General features: G+C 58.2%; 2 non-coding genes and 6 pseudogenes across 2 annotated transcripts; all 8 read right to left on the bottom strand.

The window, feature by feature from the left end:
* Window positions 1–493: 493 nt before the first annotated feature.
* On the bottom strand, window positions 494–612 carry LOC146715845 (5S ribosomal RNA; annotated as a pseudogene).
* Window positions 613–1311: 699 nt separating this feature from the next.
* On the bottom strand, window positions 1312–1430 carry LOC146715844 (5S ribosomal RNA). The gene has a single exon (XR_014919411.1). It is a non-coding gene; the product is annotated as a 5S ribosomal RNA (ribosomal RNA).
* A 2322-nt stretch (window positions 1431–3752) lies between these two features.
* On the bottom strand, window positions 3753–3871 carry LOC146715843 (5S ribosomal RNA; annotated as a pseudogene).
* Window positions 3872–6230: 2359 nt separating this feature from the next.
* On the bottom strand, window positions 6231–6349 carry LOC146715842 (5S ribosomal RNA; annotated as a pseudogene).
* A 3075-nt stretch (window positions 6350–9424) lies between these two features.
* On the bottom strand, window positions 9425–9543 carry LOC146715841 (5S ribosomal RNA; annotated as a pseudogene).
* Window positions 9544–10242: 699 nt separating this feature from the next.
* Window positions 10243–10361, bottom strand: LOC146715840 (5S ribosomal RNA). The gene has a single exon (XR_014919604.1). It is a non-coding gene; the product is annotated as a 5S ribosomal RNA (ribosomal RNA).
* Window positions 10362–11655: 1294 nt separating this feature from the next.
* LOC146715839 (5S ribosomal RNA) lies at window positions 11656–11774 on the bottom strand (annotated as a pseudogene).
* A 3075-nt stretch (window positions 11775–14849) lies between these two features.
* LOC146715838 (5S ribosomal RNA) lies at window positions 14850–14968 on the bottom strand (annotated as a pseudogene).
* Between the last annotated feature and the right edge of the window lie 176 nt (window positions 14969–15144).

Below are 15144 nucleotides of genomic sequence, written 5' to 3'. Positions count from 1 at the left end.
TCAGACAGAAGCCACAGGCACTGGTGTGGTGTAAGTGGCCTCAGCCAGCAGCAAAAGGGCCCTGGTGTGGTATAAGTCGCCTCAGCCAGCAGCCACAGGCCCTGGTGTGGTGTAGGTGGCCTCAGCCAGCAGCCACAGGCCCTGGTGTGGTGTAAGTGGCCTGAGCAAGAGCCACATACCTTGGTGTGGTGTAATTGGCCTCAATAGCAACTAATGCCCTGGTGTGGTGTAAGTGGCCTCAGCCAGCAGCCACAGGCCCTGGTGTGGTGTAAGTGGCCTCAGCCAGAGCCACAGGCCCTGATGTGGTGTAAGTGGCCCCAGCCGGTCACTCAGGCCCTGGTGTGGTGTAGGTGGCATCAGCTAGCAGCACAAGACATTGGAAAACAGCCAAAAGCAATGTCGTTAATGTGCCCTCATTAATGGGCAGCTGCTTTTGGTCTTTTAATACACCCCTTCTCTGGATCAAAAGCGGTTCAATGACATTAAAATGAAAGGCTTACAGCACCAGGTATTCCCAGGCAGTCTCCCATCCAAGTACTAACCAAGCCCAGCCCTGCTCAGCTTCCGAGATCAGACGAGGTCGGGCGTGCTCAGGGTGGTATGGCCGTAAGCTGCTGGGCCCAGCACAATGTCTCAATTTATGGATTCAGGTGATTAGGTGGCAAGTACCTGAAGTTACGAAGACAATCCTATAACCCTACCTTCATGTTTGCATAATACCCTAACCCAAAGGCTCAGTTTAGCATTTATCCAACAGCACAGGCCCTGGATTGTTGAAGATGGCCTCAGGAACCAGCACAGGGCCTGGTGTGTTGTACATGGCCACAGCTAGCAGCACAGGGCCTGGTTTGGTGAAGATGGCCTCGGCCAGAAGCGCAGGGCCTGGTGTGATGTGAGTGGCCTGAGCAAGAGCCACAGGCCCTGGTGTGGTGTAATTGGCCTCAATAGCAACTAAGGCCCTGGTGTGGTGTAAGTGGCCTGAGCAAGAGCCACATACCCTGGTGTGGTGTAATTGGCCTCAATAGCAACTAAGGCCCTGGTGTGGTGTAGGTGGCCTCAGCCAGCAGCCACAGGCCCTGGTGTGGTGTAAGTGGCCTCAGCCAGAGCAACAGGCCCTGATGTGGTGTAAGTGGCCCCAGCCGGTCACTCAGGCCCTGGTGTGGTGTAGGTGGCATCAGCTAGCAGCACAAGACATTGGAAAACAGCCAAAAGCAATGTCGTTAATGTGCCCTCATTAATGGGGAGCTGCTTCTGGTCTTTTAATACACCCCTTCTCTGGATCAAAAGCGGTTCAATGACATGAAAATGAAAGGCTTACAGCACCAGGTATTCCCAGGCAGTCTCCCATCCTAGTACTAACCAAGCCCAGCCCTGCTTAGCTTCCGAGATCAGACGAGGTCGGGCGTGCTCAGGGTGGTATGGCCGTAAGCTGCTGGCCCCAGCACAATGTCTCAATTTATGGATTCAAGTGATTAGGTGGCAAGTACCTGAAGTTACGAAGACAATCCTATAACCATACCTGCATGTTTGCATAATACCCTAACCAAAAGGCTCAGTTTGGCATTTATCCAACAGCACAGGCCCTGGATTGTTGAAGATGGCCTCAGGAACCAGCACAGGACCTGGTGTGTTTTACATGGCCACAGCAAGCAGCACAGGGCCTGGTTTGGTGAAGATGGCCTCAGCAAGCAGCCACAGGCCCTGGTTTGGTGTAAGTGGCCTCAGCTAGCAGCCACAGGCCCTGGTGTGGTGTGAGTGGCCTCAGCCAGCAGCCACAGGCCCTGGTGTGGTCTAAGTGGCCTCAGCCAGTGCCACAGGCCCTGGTGTGGTGTAAGTGGCCTAAGCCAGAGCCACAGGCCCTGGTGTGGTGTAAGTGGCCTGAGCAAGAGCCACAGGCCCTGGTGTGGTGTAAGTGGCCTCAGCCAGCAGCCACAGGCCCTGGTGTGGTGTAAGTGGCCTGAGCAAGTGCCACAGGCCCTGGTGTGGTGTAAGTGGCCTGAGCAAGTGCCACAGGCCCTGGTGTGGTGTAAGTGGCCTCAATAGCAAATAAGGCCCTGGTGTGGTGTAAGTGGCCTGAGCAAGAACCACAGGGCCTGGTTTGGTGAAGATGGCCTCGGCCAGAAGCGCAGGGCCTGGTGTGATGTGAGTGGCCTGAGCAAGAGCCACAGGCCCTGGTGTGGTGTAAGTGGCCTCAGCCAGAAGCCACAGGCACTGGTGTGGTGTAAGTGGCCTCAGCCAGCAGCAAAAGGGCCCTGGTGTGGTGTAGGTGGCCTCAGCCAGCAGCCACAGGCCCTGGTGTGGTGTAAGTGGCCTCAATAGCAACTAAGGCCCTGGTGTGGTGTAAGTGGCTTCAGCCAGCAGCCACAGGCCCTGGTGTGGTGTAATTGGCCTCAATAGCAACTAAGGCCCTGGTGTGGTGTAGGTGGCCTCAGCCAGCAGCCACAGGCCCTGGTGTGGTGTAAGTGGCCTCAGCCAGCAGCCACAGGCCCTGGTGTGGTGTAAGTGGCCTCAATAGCAACTAAGGCCCTGGTGTGGTGTAAGTGGCTTCAGCCAGCAGCCACAGGCCCTGGTGTGGTGTAGGTGGCCTCAGCCAGCAGCCACAGGCCCTGGTGTGGTGTAAGTGGCCTCAATAGCAACTAAGGCCCTGGTGTGGTGTAAGTGGCTTCAGCCAGCAGCCACAGGCTCTGGTGTGGTGTAACTGGCCTCAGCCAGCAGCCACAGGCCCTGATGTGGTGTAAGTGGCCCCAGCCGGTCACTCAGGCCCTGGTGTGGTGTAGGTGGCATCAGCCAGCAGCCACAGGCCCTGGTGTGGTGTAAGTCGCCTCAGCCAGAAGCCACAGGCACTGGTGTGGTGTAAGTGGCCTCAGCCAGCAGCAAAAGGGCCCTGGTGTGGTGTAAGTCGCCTCAGCCAGCAGCCACAGGCCCTGGTGTGGTGTAGGTGGCCTCAGCCAGCAGCCACAGGCCCTGGTGTGGTGTAAGTGGCCTCAGCCAGCAGCCACAGGCCCTGTTGTGGTGTAAGTGGCCTCAGCCAGCAGCCACAGGCCCTGGTGTGGTGTAAGTGGCCTCAGCCAGTGCCACAGGCCCTGGTGTGGTGTAAGTGGCCTGAGCAAGAGCCACAGACCCTGGTGTGGTATAATTGGCCTCAGCCAGCAGCCACAGGCCCTGGTGTGGTGTAAGTCGCCTCAGACAGAAGCCACAGGCACTGGTGTGGTGTAAGTGGCCTCAGCCAGCAGCAAAAGGGCCCTGGTGTGGTATAAGTCGCCTCAGCCAGCAGCCACAGGCCCTGGTGTGGTGTAGGTGGCCTCAGCCAGCAGCCACAGGCCCTGGTGTGGTGTAAGTGGCCTGAGCAAGAGCCACAGGCCCTGGTGTGGTGTAATTGGCCTCAATAGCAACTAAGGCCCTGGTGTGGTGTAAGTGGCCTGAGCAAGAGCCACATACCCTGGTGTGGTGTAATTGGCCTCAATAGCAACTAAGGCCCTGGTGTGGTGTAGGTGGCCTCAGCCAGCAGCCACAGGCCCTGGTGTGGTGTAAGTGGCCTCAGCCAGAGCAACAGGCCCTGATGTGGTGTAAGTGGCCCCAGCCGGTCACTCAGGCCCTGGTGTGGTGTAGGTGGCATCAGCTAGCAGCACAAGACATTGGAAAACAGCCAAAAGCAATGTCGTTAATGTGCCCTCATTAATGGGGAGCTGCTTCTGGTCTTTTAATACACCCCTTCTCTGGATCAAAAGCGGTTCAATGACATGAAAATGAAAGGCTTACAGCACCAGGTATTGCCAGGAAGTCTCCCATCCAAGTACTAAACAAGCCCAGCCCTGCTTAGCTTCCGAGATCAGACGAGGTCGGGCGTGCTCAGGGTGGTATGGCCGTAAGCTGCTGGCCCCAGCACAATGTCTCAATTTATGGATTCAAGTGATTAGGTGGCAAGTACCTGAAGTTACGAAGACAATCCTATAACCATACCTGCATGTTTGCATAATACCCTAACCAAAAGGCTCAGTTTGGCATTTATCCAACAGCACAGGCCCTGGATTGTTGAAGATGGCCTCAAGAACCAGCACAGGACCTGGTGTGTTTTACATGGCCACAGCAAGCAGCACAGGGCCTGGTTTGGTGAAGATGGCCTCAGCAAGCAGCCACAGGCCCTGGTTTGGTGTAAGTGGCCTCAGCTAGCAGCCACAGGCCCTGGTGTGGTGTGAGTGGCCTCAGCCAGCAGCCACAGGCCCTGGTGTGGTCTAAGTGGCCTCAGCCAGTGCCACAGGCCCTGGTGTGGTGTAAGTGGCCTGAGCAAGAGCCACAGGCCCTGGTGTGGTGTAAGTGGCCTCAGCCAGCAGCCACAGGCCCTGGTGTGGTGTAAGTGGCCTGAGCAAGTGCCACAGGCCCTGGTGTGGTGTAAGTGGCCTAAGCAAGAGCCACAGGCCCTGGTGTGGTGTAAGTGGCCTCAATAGCAAATAAGGCCCTGGTGTGGTGTAAGTGGCCTGAGCAAGAACCACAGGGCCTGGTTTGGTGAAGATGGCCTCGGCCAGAAGCGCAGGGCCTGGTGTGATGTGAGTGGCCTGAGCAAGAGCCACAGGCCCTGGTGTGGTGTAAGTGGCCTCAGCCAGCAGCCACAGGCCCTGGTGTGGTGTAATTGGCCTCAGCCAGAAGCCACAGGCACTGGTGTGGTGTAAGTGGCCTCAGCCAGCAGCAAAAGGGCCCTGGTGTGGTGTAGGTGGCCTCAGCCAGCAGCCACAGGCCCTGGTGTGGTGTAAGTGGCCTCAATAGCAACTAAGGCCCTGGTGTGGTGTAAGTGGCTTCAGCCAGCAGCCACAGGCCCTGGTGTGGTGTAAGTGGCCTCAGCCAGCAGCCACAGGCCCTGGTGTGGTGTAGGTGGCCTCAGCCAGCAGCCACAGGCCCTGGTGTGGTGTAAGTGGCCTCAATAGCAACTAAGGCCCTGGTGTGGTGTAAGTGGCTTCAGCCAGCAGCCACAGGCTCTGGTGTGGTGTAACTGGCCTCAGCCAGCAGCCACAGGCCCTGGTGTGGTGTAAGTGGCCACAGCCGGTCACTCAGGCCCTGGTGTGGTGTAAGTGGCCTCAGCCAGCAGCCACAGGCCCTGGTGTGGTGTAAGTGGCCTCAGCCAGTGCCACAGGCCCTGGTGTGGTGTAAGTGGCCTGAGCAAGAGCCACAGGCCCTGGTGTGGTGTAAGTGGCCTGAGCAAGAGCCACAGGCCCTGGTGTGGTGTAATTGGCCTCAATAGCAACTAATGCCCTGGTGTGGTGTAGGTGGCCTCAGCCAGCAGCCACAGGCCCTGGTGTGGTGTAAGTGGCCTGAGCAAGAGCCACAGGCCCTGGTGTGGTGTAAGTGGCCTGAGCAAGAGCCACAGACCCTGGTGTGGTGTAAGTGGCCTCAATAGCAAATAAGGCCCTGGTGTGGTGTAAGTGGCCTGAGCAAGAACCACAGGGCCTGGTTTGGTGAAGATGGCCTCGGCCAGAAGCGCAGGGCCTGGTGTGATGTGAGTGGCCTGAGCAAGAGCCACAGGCCCTGGTGTGGTGTAAGTCGCCTCAGCCAGCAGCCACAGGCCCTGGTGTGGTGTAATTGGCCTCAGCCAGAAGCCACAGGCACTGGTGTGGTGTAAGTGGCCTCAGCCAGCAGCAAAAGGGCCCTGGTGTGGTGTAGGTGGCCTCAGCCAGCAGCCACAGGCCCTGGTGTGGTGTAAGTGGCCTCAATAGCAACTAAGGCCCTGGTGTGGTGTAAGTGGCTTCAGCCAGCAGCCACAGGCCCTGGTGTGGTGTAAGTGGCCTCAGCCAGCAGCCACAGGCCCTGGTGTGGTGTAGGTGGCCTCAGCCAGCAGCCACAGGCCCTGGTGTGGTGTAAGTGGCCTCAATAGCAACTAAGGCCCTGGTGTGGTGTAAGTGGCTTCAGCCAGCAGCCACAGGCTCTGGTGTGGTGTAACTGGCCTCAGCCAGCAGCCACAGGCCCTGGTGTGGTGTAAGTGGCCACAGCCGGTCACTCAGGCCCTGGTGTGGTGTAAGTGGCTTCAGCCAGCAGCCACAGGCCCTGGTGTGGTGTAAGTGGCCTCAGCCAGCAGCCACAGGCCCTGGTGTGGTGTAAGTGGCATCAGCTAGCAGCACAAGACATTGGAAAACAGCCAAAAGCAATGTCGTTAATGTGCCCTCATTAATGGGGAGCTGCTTTTGGTCTTTTAATACACCCCTTCTCTGGATCAAAAGCGGTTCAATGACATGAAAATGAAAGGCTTACAGCACCAGGTATTCCCAGGCAGTCTCCCATCCAAGTACTAACCAAGCCCAGCCCTGCTTAGCTTCCGAGATCAGACGAGGTCGGGCGTGCTCACGGTGGTATGGCCGAAAGCTGCTGGCTCCAGCACAATGTCTCAATTTATGGATTCAAGTGATTAGGTGGCAAGTACCTGAAGTTACGAAGACAATCCTATAACCATACCTGCATGTTTGCATAATACCCTAACCCAAAGGCTCAGTTTGGCATTTATCCAACAGCACAGGCCCTGGATTGTTGAAGATGGCCTCAAGAACCAGCACAGGACCTGGTGTGTTTTACATGGCCACAGCAAGCAGCACAGGGCCTGGTTTGGTGAAGATGGCCTCAGCAAGCAGCCACAGGCCCTGGTTTGGTGTAAGTGGCCTCAGCCAGCAGCCACAGGCCCTGGTGTGGTGTAAGTGGCCTCAGCCAGCAGCCACAGGCCCTGGTGTGGTCTAAGTGGCCTCAGCCAGTGCCACAGGCCCTGGTGTGGTGTAAGTGGCCTGAGTAAGAGCCACAGGCCCTGGTGTGGTGTAAGTGGCCTCAGCCAGCAGCCACAGGCCCTGGTGTGGTGTAAGTGGCCTGAGCAAGTGCCACAGGCCCTGGTGTGGTGTAAGTGGCCTAAGCCAGAGCCACAGGCCCTGGTGTGGTGTAAGTGGCCTGAGCAAGAGCCACAGGGCCTGGTTTGGTGAAGATGGCCTCGGCCAGAAGCGCAGGGCCTGGTGTGATGTGAGTGGCCTGAGCAAGAGCCACAGGCCCTGGTGTGGTGTAAGTGGCCTCAGCCAGCAGCCACAGGCCCTGGTGTGGTGTAAGTCGCCTCAGCCAGAAGCCACAGGCACTGGTGTGGTGTAAGTGGCCTCAGCCAGCAGCAAAAGGGCCCTGGTGTGGTGTAAGTCGCCTCAGCCAGCAGCCACAGGCCCTGGTGTGGTGTAGATGGCCTCAGCCAGCAGCCACAGGCCCTGGTGTGGTGTAAGTGGCCTCAGCCAGCAGCCACAGGCCCTGGTGTGGTCTAAGTGGCCTCAGCCAGAAGCACAGGGCCTGGTGTGATATGAGTGGCCTCAGCAAGAGCCACAGGCCCTGGTGTGGTGTAAGTGGCCTGAGCAAGAGCCACAGGCCCTGGTGTGGTGTAAGTGGCCTGAGCAAGAGCCACAGGCCCTGGTGTGGTGTAGGTGGCCTCAGCCAGCAGCCACAGGCCCTGGTGTGGTGTAGGTGGCCTCAGCCAGCAGCCACAAGCCCTTGTGTGGTGTAAGTGGCCTCAGCCAGCAGCCACAGGCCCTGGTGTGGTGTAAGTGGCCTCGGCCAGTGCCACAGGCCCTGGTGTGGTGTAAGTGGCCTGAGCAAGAGCCACAGACCATGGTGTGGTGTAATTGGCCTCAATAGCAACTAAGGCCCTGGTGTGGTGTAAGTGGCCTCAGCCAGAGCCACAGGCCCTGATGTGGTGTAAGTGGCCCCAGCCGGTCACTCAGGCCCTGGTGTGGTGTAAGTGGCCTGAGCAAGAGCCACAGGCCCTGGTGTGGTGTAAGTGGCCTCAGCCAGCAGCCACAGGCCCTGGTGTGGTGTAAGTGGCCTGAGCAAGTGCCACAGGCCCTGGTGTGGTGTAAGTGGCCTGAGCAAGTGCCACAGGCCCTGGTGTGGTGTAAGTGGCCTCAATAGCAAATAAGGCCCTGGTGTGGTGTAAGTGGCCTGAGCAAGAACCACAGGGCCTGGTTTGGTGAAGATGGCCTCGGCCAGAAGCGCAGGGCCTGGTGTGATGTGAGTGGCCTGAGCAAGAGCCACAGGCCCTGGTGTGGTGTAAGTGGCCTCAGCCAGCAGCCACAGGCCCTGGTGTGGTGTAAGTGGCCTCAGCCAGAAGCCACAGGCACTGGTGTGGTGTAAGTGGCCTCAGCCAGCAGCAAAAGGGCCCTGGTGTGGTGTAGGTGGCCTCAGCCAGCAGCCACAGGCCCTGGTGTGGTGTAAGTGGCCTCAATAGCAACTAAGGCCCTGGTGTGGTGTAAGTGGCTTCAGCCAGCAGCCACAGGCCCTGGTGTGGTGTAAGTGGCCTCAGCCAGCAGCCACAGGCCCTGGTGTGGTGTAGGTGGCCTCAGCCAGCAGCCACAGGCCCTGGTGTGGTGTAAGTGGCCTCAATAGCAACTAAGGCCCTGGTGTGGTGTAAGTGGCTTCAGCCAGCAGCCACAGGCTCTGGTGTGGTGTAACTGGCCTCAGCCAGCAGCCACAGGCCCTGATGTGGTGTAAGTGGCCCCAGCCGGTCACTCAGGCCCTGGTGTGGTGTAGGTGGCATCAGCCAGCAGCCACAGGCCCTGGTGTGGTGTAAGTCGCCTCAGCCAGAAGCCACAGGCACTGGTGTGGTGTAAGTGGCCTCAGCCAGCAGCAAAAGGGCCCTGGTGTGGTGTAAGTCGCCTCAGCCAGCAGCCACAGGCCCTGGTGTGGTGTAGGTGGCCTCAGCCAGCAGCCACAGGCCCTGGTGTGGTGTAAGTGGCCTCAGCCAGCAGCCACAGGCCCTGTTGTGGTGTAAGTGGCTTCAGCCAGCAGCCACAGGCCCTGGTGTGGTGTAAGTGGCCTCAGCCAGTGCCACAGGCCCTGGTGTGGTGTAAGTGGCCTGAGCAAGAGCCACAGACCCTGGTGTGGTATAATTGGCCTCAGCCAGCAGCCACAGGCCCTGGTGTGGTGTAAGTCGCCTCAGACAGAAGCCACAGGCACTGGTGTGGTGTAAGTGGCCTCAGCCAGCAGCAAAAGGGCCCTGGTGTGGTATAAGTCGCCTCAGCCAGCAGCCACAGGCCCTGGTGTGGTGCAGGTGGCCTCAGCCAGCAGCCACAGGCCCTGGTGTGGTGTAAGTGGCCTGAGCAAGAGCCACATACCCTGGTGTGGTGTAATTGGCCTCAATAGCAACTAATGCCCTGGTGTGGTGTAAGTGGCCTCAGCCAGCAGCCACAGGCCCTGGTGTGGTGTAAGTGGCCTCAGCCAGAGCCACAGGCCCTGATGTGGTGTAAGTGGCCCCAGCCGGTCACTCAGGCCCTGGTGTGGTGTAGGTGGCATCAGCTAGCAGCACAAGACATTGGAAAACAGCCAAAAGCAATGTCGTTAATGTGCCCTCATTAATGGGCAGCTGCTTTTGGTCTTTTAATACACCCCTTCTCTGGATCAAAAGCGGTTCAATGACATTAAAATGAAAGGCTTACAGCACCAGGTATTCCCAGGCAGTCTCCTATCCAAGTACTAACCAAGCCCAGCCCTGCTCAGCTTCCGAGATCAGACGAGGTCGGGCGTGCTCAGGGTGGTATGGCCGTAAGCTGCTGGGCCCAGCACAATGTCTCAATTTATGGATTCAGGTGATAAGGTGGCAAGTACCTGAAGTTACGAAGACAATCCTATAACCCTACCTTCATGTTTGCATAATACCCTAACCCAAAGGCTCAGTTTAGCATTTATCCAACAGCACAGGCCCTGGATTGTTGAAGATGGCCTCAGGAACCAGCACAGGGCCTGGTGTGTTGTACATGGCCACAGCTAGCAGCACAGGGCCTGGTTTGGTGAAGATGGCCTCGGCCAGAAGCGCAGGGCCTGGTGTGATGTGAGTGGCCTGAGCAAGAGCCACAGGCCCTGGTGTGGTGTAATTGGCCTCAATAGCAACTAAGGCCCTGGTGTGGTGTAAGTGGCCTGAGCAAGAGCCACATACCCTGGTGTGGTGTAATTGGCCTCAATAGCAACTAAGGCCCTGGTGTGGTGTAGGTGGCCTCAGCCAGCAGCCACAGGCCCTGGTGTGGTGTAAGTGGCCTCAGCCAGAGCAACAGGCCCTGATGTGGTGTAAGTGGCCCCAGCCGGTCACTCAGGCCCTGGTGTGGTGTAGGTGGCATCAGCTAGCAGCACAAGACATTGGAAAACAGCCAAAAGCAATGTCGTTAATGTGCCCTCATTAATGGGGAGCTGCTTCTGGTCTTTTAATACACCCCTTCTCTGGATCAAAAGCGGTTCAATGACATGAAAATGAAAGGCTTACAGCACCAGGTATTCCCAGGCAGTCTCCCATCCAAGTACTAACCAAGCCCAGCCCTGCTTAGCTTCCGAGATCAGACGAGGTCGGGCGTGCTCAGGGTGGTATGGCCGTAAGCTGCTGGCCCCAGCACAATGTCTCAATTTATGGATTCAAGTGATTAGGTGGCAAGTACCTGAAGTTACGAAGACAATCCTATAACCATACCTGCATGTTTGCATAATACCCTAACCAAAAGGCTCAGTTTGGCATTTATCCAACAGCACAGGCCCTGGATTGTTGAAGATGGCCTCAAGAACCAGCACAGGACCTGGTGTGTTTTACATGGCCACAGCAAGCAGCACAGGGCCTGGTTTGGTGAAGATGGCCTCAGCAGGCAGCCACAGGCCCTGGTTTGGTGTAAGTGGCCTCAGCTAGCAGCCACAGGCCCTGGTGTGGTGTGAGTGGCCTCAGCCAGCAGCCACAGGCCCTGGTGTGGTCTAAGTGGCCTCAGCCAGTGCCACAGGCCCTGGTGTGGTGTAAGTGGCCTAAGCCAGAGCCACAGGCCCTGGTGTGGTGTAAGTGGCCTCAATAGCAAATAAGGCCCTGGTGTGGTGTAAGTGGCCTGAGCAAGAACCACAGGGCCTGGTTTGGTGAAGATGGCCTCGGCCAGAAGCGCAGGGCCTGGTGTGATGTGAGTGGCCTGAGCAAGAGCCACAGGCCCTGGTGTGGTGTAAGTGGCCTCATTCAGCAGCCACAGGCCCTGGTGTGGTGTAAGTGGCCTCAGCCAGGAGCCACATGCACTGGTGTGGTGTAAGTGGCCTCAGCCAGCAGCAAAAGGGCCCTGGTGTGGTGTAGGTGGCCTCAGCCAGCAGCCACAGGCCCTGGTGTGGTGTAAGTGGCATCAATAGCAACTAAGGCCCTGGTGTGGTGTAGGTGGCCTCAGCCAGCAGCCACAGGCCCTGGTGTGGTGTAAGTGGCCTCAGCCAGAGCAACAGGCCCTGATGTGGTGTAAGTGGCCCCAGCCGGTCACTCAGGCCCTGGTGTGGTGTAGGTGGCATCAGCTAGCAGCCACAGGCCCTGGTGTGGTGTAAGTGGCCTCAGCCAGTGCCACAGGCCCTGGTGTGGTGTAAGTGGCCTGAGCAAGAGCCACAGACCCTGGTGTGGTGTAATTGGCCTCAATAGCAACTAAGGCCCTGGTGTGGTGTAGGTGGCCTCAGCCAGCAGCCACAGGCCCTGGTGTGGTGTAAGTGGCCTCAGCCAGCAGCCACAGGCCCTGGTGTGGTGTAAGTGGCATCAGCTAGCAGCACAAGACATTGGAAAACAGCCAAAAGCAATGTCGTTAATGTGCCCTCATTAATGGGGAGCTGCTTTTGGTCTTTTAATACACCCCTTCTCTGGATCAAAAGCGGTTCAATGACATGAAAATCAAAGGCTTACAGCACCAGGTATTCCCAGGCAGTCTCCCATCCAAGTACTAACCAAGCCCAGGCCTGCTTAGCTTCCGAGATCAGACGAGGTCGGGCGTGCTCACGGTGGTATGGCCGAAAGCTGCTGGCTCCAGCACAATGTCTCAATTTATGGATTCAAGTGATTAGGTGGCAAGTACCTGAAGTTACGAAGACAATCCTATAACCATACCTGCATGTTTGCATAATACCCTAACCCAAAGGCTCAGTTTGGCATTTATCCAACAGCACAGGCCCTGGATTGTTGAAGATGGCCTCAAGAACCAGCACAGGACCTGGTGTGTTTTACATGGCCACAGCAAGCAGCACAGGGCCTGGTTTGGTGAAGATGGCCTCAGCAAGCAGCCACAGGCCCTGGTTTGGTGTAAGTGGCCTCAGCCAGCAGCCACAGGCCCTGGTGTGGTGTAAGTGGCCTCAGCCAGCAGCCACAGGCCCTGGTGTGGTCTAAGTGGCCTCAGCCAGTGCCACAGGCCCTGGTGTGGTGTAAGTGGCCTGAGTAAGAGCCACAGGCCCTGGTGTGGTGTAAGTGGCCTCAGCCAGCAGCCACAGGCCCTGGTGTGGTGTAAGTGGCCTGAGCAAGTGCCACAGGCCCTGGTGTGGTGTAAGTGGCCTAAGCCAGAGCCACAGGCCCTGGTGTGGTGTAAGTGGCCTGAGCAAGAGCCACAGGGCCTGGTTTGGTGAAGATGGCCTCGGCCAGAAGCGCAGGGCCTGGTGTGATGTGAGTGGCCTGAGCAAGAGCCACAGGCCCTGGTGTGGTGTAAGTGGCCTCAGCCAGCAGCCACAGGCCCTGGTGTGGTGTAAGTCGCCTCAGCCAGAAGCCACAGGCACTGGTGTGGTGTAAGTGGCCTCAGCCAGCAGCAAAAGGGCCCTGGTGTGGTGTAAGTCGCCTCAGCCAGCAGCCACAGGCCCTGGTGTGGTGTAGATGGCCTCAGCCAGCAGCCACAGGCCCTGGTGTGGTGTAAGTGGCCTCAGCCAGCAGCCACAGGCCCTGGTGTGGTCTAAGTGGCCTCAGCCAGAAGCACAGGGCCTGGTGTGATATGAGTGGCCTCAGCAAGAGCCACAGGCCCTGGTGTGGTGTAAGTGGCCTGAGCAAGAGCCACAGGCCCTGGTGTGGTGTAAGTGGCCTGAGCAAGAGCCACAGGCCCTGGTGTGGTGTAGGTGGCCTCAGCCAGCAGCCACAGGCCCTGGTGTGGTGTAGGTGGCCTCAGCCAGCAGCCACAAGCCCTTGTGTGGTGTAAGTGGCCTCAGCCAGCAGCCACAGGCCCTGGTGTGGTGTAAGTGGCCTCGGCCAGTGCCACAGGCCCTGGTGTGGTGTAAGTGGCCTGAGCAAGAGCCACAGACCATGGTGTGGTGTAATTGGCCTCAATAGCAACTAAGGCCCTGGTGTGGTGTAAGTGGCCTCAGCCAGAGCCACAGGCCCTGATGTGGTGTAAGTGGCCCCAGCCGGTCACTCAGGCCCTGGTGTGGTGTAAGTGGCCTGAGCAAGAGCCACAGGCCCTGGTGTGGTGTAAGTGGCCTCAGCCAGCAGCCACAGGCCCTGGTGTGGTGTAAGTGGCCTGAGCAAGTGCCACAGGCCCTGGTGTGGTGTAAGTGGCCTGAGCAAGTGCCACAGGCCCTGGTGTGGTGTAAGTGGCCTCAATAGCAAATAAGGCCCTGGTGTGGTGTAAGTGGCCTGAGCAAGAACCACAGGGCCTGGTTTGGTGAAGATGGCCTCGGCCAGAAGCGCAGGGCCTGGTGTGATGTGAGTGGCCTGAGCAAGAGCCACAGGCCCTGGTGTGGTGTAAGTGGCCTCAGCCAGCAGCCACAGGCCCTGGTGTGGTGTAAGTGGCCTCAGCCAGAAGCCACAGGCACTGGTGTGGTGTAAGTGGCCTCAGCCAGCAGCAAAAGGGCCCTGGTGTGGTGTAGGTGGCCTCAGCCAGCAGCCACAGGCCCTGGTGTGGTGTAAGTGGCCTCAATAGCAACTAAGGCCCTGGTGTGGTGTAAGTGGCTTCAGCCAGCAGCCACAGGCCCTGGTGTGGTGTAAGTGGCCTCAGCCAGCAGCCACAGGCCCTGGTGTGGTGTAGGTGGCCTCAGCCAGCAGCCACAGGCCCTGGTGTGGTGTAAGTGGCCTCAATAGCAACTAAGGCCCTGGTGTGGTGTAAGTGGCTTCAGCCAGCAGCCACAGGCTCTGGTGTGGTGTAACTGGCCTCAGCCAGCAGCCACAGGCCCTGATGTGGTGTAAGTGGCCCCAGCCGGTCACTCAGGCCCTGGTGTGGTGTAGGTGGCATCAGCCAGCAGCCACAGGCCCTGGTGTGGTGTAAGTCGCCTCAGCCAGAAGCCACAGGCACTGGTGTGGTGTAAGTGGCCTCAGCCAGCAGCAAAAGGGCCCTGGTGTGGTGTAAGTCGCCTCAGCCAGCAGCCACAGGCCCTGGTGTGGTGTAGGTGGCCTCAGCCAGCAGCCACAGGCCCTGGTGTGGTGTAAGTGGCCTCAGCCAGCAGCCACAGGCCCTGTTGTGGTGTAAGTGGCTTCAGCCAGCAGCCACAGGCCCTGGTGTGGTGTAAGTGGCCTCAGCCAGTGCCACAGGCCCTGGTGTGGTGTAAGTGGCCTGAGCAAGAGCCACAGACCCTGGTGTGGTATAATTGGCCTCAGCCAGCAGCCACAGGCCCTGGTGTGGTGTAAGTCGCCTCAGACAGAAGCCACAGGCACTGGTGTGGTGTAAGTGGCCTCAGCCAGCAGCAAAAGGGCCCTGGTGTGGTATAAGTCGCCTCAGCCAGCAGCCACAGGCCCTGGTGTGGTGCAGGTGGCCTCAGCCAGCAGCCACAGGCCCTGGTGTGGTGTAAGTGGCCTGAGCAAGAGCCACATACCCTGGTGTGGTGTAATTGGCCTCAATAGCAACTAATGCCCTGGTGTGGTGTAAGTGGCCTCAGCCAGCAGCCACAGGCCCTGGTGTGGTGTAAGTGGCCTCAGCCAGAGCCACAGGCCCTGATGTGGTGTAAGTGGCCCCAGCCGGTCACTCAGGCCCTGGTGTGGTGTAGGTGGCATCAGCTAGCAGCACAAGACATTGGAAAACAGCCAAAAGCAATGTCGTTAATGTGCCCTCATTAATGGGGAGCTGCTTTTGGTCTTTTAATACACCCCTTCTCTGGATCAAAAGCGGTTCAATGACATGAAAATGAAAGGCTTACAGCACCAGGTATTCCCAGGCAGTCTCCTATCCAAGTACTAACCAAGCCCAGCCCTGCTCAGCTTCCGAGATCAGACGAGGTCGGGCGTGCTCAGGGTGGTATGGCCGTAAGCTGCTGGGCCCAGCACAATGTCTCAATTTATGGATTCAGGTGATAAGGTGGCAAGTACCTGAAGTTACGAAGACAATCCTATAACCCTACCTTCATGTTTGCATAATACCCTAACCCAAAGGCTCAGTTTAGCATTTATCCAACAGCACAGGCCCTGGATTGTTGAAGATGGCCTCA

Source organism: Copadichromis virginalis, linkage group LG3 (genome assembly GCF_057382275.1).
Source record: "Copadichromis virginalis isolate Kocher_CV1m ecotype Utaka linkage group LG3, C_Virginalis_male_GT1.1, whole genome shotgun sequence".
Taxonomy (NCBI): domain Eukaryota; kingdom Metazoa; phylum Chordata; class Actinopteri; order Cichliformes; family Cichlidae; genus Copadichromis; species Copadichromis virginalis.
This window is presented reverse-complemented; position numbering and strand designations above follow the sequence as displayed.